The sequence below is a fragment of the Saccoglossus kowalevskii genome, chromosome 13, assembly GCF_978046115.1.
Source record: "Saccoglossus kowalevskii chromosome 13, keSacKowa6.1, whole genome shotgun sequence".
Taxonomy (NCBI): Eukaryota; Metazoa; Hemichordata; class Enteropneusta; family Harrimaniidae; genus Saccoglossus; species Saccoglossus kowalevskii.
The window spans coordinates 22,160,455-22,163,376 of NC_140653.1; positions in this window are offsets into that span (position 1 = coordinate 22,160,455).

A 2,922-nucleotide genomic window follows, 5' to 3' on the forward strand; every position below is an offset into this window, starting at 1 on the left:
CATTCTTATTAGTTTACAAGTATATTCATTCAACAAATGTAGGCAAACTAGCTGTCGCGTCAAAGTAACACAACAAATCTAAGAATTCTAAGTGGGCCGTTTTCATAATTTTCATCACCAATCACATCTCTCTAGAACACTGACAGAACAATTGCGCGTGCTCATTCGTGAATTTATTGAATTCAAAATTCACAAGTTGTATCTAATGTATTCGATCCAATAAGCTATGAAAAAACAGACCAAAGAAACTTAAGGTAACGGAGAACAATAATTTCGCTGAGAAAATGAAGATACAACAATCCTTATACAAATGTTTCATCAACAAAAAGATGTACCCTTTATATTACATGCCATATACTGCTTACGATAATAAACACTTTTTTATTTCAAAAAGTATCTTTTGTATCTTCTTTATGTACCGGTATGCGTTTTTTAAATAATGAAATCATGAATTTGCAGAACAGCTTCTAACAACAAATATGTTGGAGTTATAAATAAAGTAGAAAAACATGTGAATGTGTATTACGTAAGTATTTACATAGTATAATGAAAACGCTATTTCTAATCTTGGATTTTCAATAAACAAGAAACTGTCAGAAAAATATTTGTATTATTATTTTATAATGATAATGATATATAAAAAACATTTTTTTTAAATTTTAGTGTTCTTCTCTGCACAATATATTAACAATTGTCACAATTAGAGTTGTTATATTTAAAATAATAAATAAATTGTGCATCTAGCATAAATAAATATAATTTACGATTCCCAGAGTTGAATCATAACTGCGTACTGTGTGAATTAAGCCTCGTTTTCAAATGTCGCGTGAATAATTTATTGCAGAGAGTACGAATCTAGAAGTAACACTGTATTACAACGTGTGATCTATGTTCGACAGAGTGTTGTGTTATTGTATTTTACCGTATTTTATTTCGAAACAAAAATAGCCGAACATTTCAAACATGTCGCAGTTTTTTGCAAAAAATATGGATCTTTCCATAAGTTGGCACTTTATTTAAAATCTGTTGTAAAATAAATATATATATATATAGTATATAATATATATATATATATATATATATATATATATATATATATATATATATATATATATATATATATATATATATATATATATATATATATATATATATATATATATATATATATATATATAAATATATATATATATATATATATATAGCAGCGACGAAAAGAAACGGCTTTTATATGTATGATGTTAAAATGTAAATAGAGTAGTATGTGATAAACCACTAATTTCGCACACAACACGTCCAAGAAATTCAAATTCAATTGAATCAAGTAATAAATCAGTAACCAATATATCAGGTTGTCAATAAGTTAGACGACTTAGAAGTAGTAGTACGTGCATAGTATATGAACACCACGGGGGTTTAAATCAATTCATCAGGCTATTAAGACAAATTAAGACATTTGATTGACGTAACGCCTTCCCGCGTGTCATTATTCTTCATTTTAACGGACATTCATAATAAAAAAATACTGCAAAATCGATATTTGAGGCTTTCAATTCAAATTCAATTCAAGTAATAAAGGAGACACCGACAACGTCATTTTATCGAATGCATCGTATCCTTAGTTCAAAATATGTTCCGCGATGTTCTGAAAACACAACTCAAATCTCGCGATGTTCTGAATACATCAGTCAAATCTCGCTATGTTCGAAACTCATAAGTCAAATCTCGCGTTGTTGTGAACACAAAAGTCAAATCTCGCGATGTTCTGAACACATAAGTAAAATCTTGCGATGTTCTGAAAATCTGACACTGGCAAATCGCTATTAAAATAGAAGCTATCATTAGAAGAACGATACACGTAATTTAACGATAACCATGTGGATTACTCCTAGCAAGTGATTTTAGATTCCTACACTATTTGTACGTCATTATTTACATTAATACAATTCAAATAATACAGTTCAAACAGAATAAGAACATCGTTTCTTGCTCATGGTCAAATATAGCCATTAGTTATGCCTGGACGATCATGTCCCTGCTGATGGTCCTTGTTGTTGTGATGGTGGTGGTGCCAGTGATGGAGGTTGTACTGTCTGCCCAATATTCAAGACTAAAACCGAGTTTGAACAATGCTATTCGTTCTCTACACATAGTTAGTTATCATGACATTAGGATTAGATTAAATCAATTGCACACAGCGATAGGCTGTCAAATTAACTCGTTCTTCCGCTCGCGCTCACGTGATTGCTCTACATACATTTCAGTACCACAGGATAACTAAACGCATAACATACTATGTGCGTTATGTCACTTGCAAGTGACCTGAGCGTGGAGTAGTGGTTTGCGTGTTCCCTACTTACCAGGGAAGCTGTGGACAATGGCTATCAATTGGCTAAGTAGTATCAATGAAGTACATCTTGCCCTGTAATTTGTTGGCCAGATTACCGATCACTATAGATACAACCATCTCAATTCATATATACATATACACTATGCACACTACGGTTCTTACGGTATTCTTAACTGTTACTCTTTCTACATTATGTGCATAATGAAATATGTCCAGTCACAAAATAGATTTATGAGTCTTATTTACCAACAAAAAATTATACCGGTTGAACAGGCACATTCATCCGCAGATGAGACTAATTCATTCAAAATTCCTATGTTGCGCATCTACACGTCCGTAGTTTCAATGTTCCTAATTGACCTGTAATGTATGATATTAACAACATACAACAGACCATGGCACAATCCTATGTTTCTTCTTTAACAACATATATACGGTCATAGCTGTCCAAGTATCAAACTAATTATTTTATTATTATTCAGTAAAATAACATGATAATATTAAACTTAAAACACTGTGTCCAATGAAGGCACAATAATATTTCTCCATCATGAGTCCTATGAATAGACAAT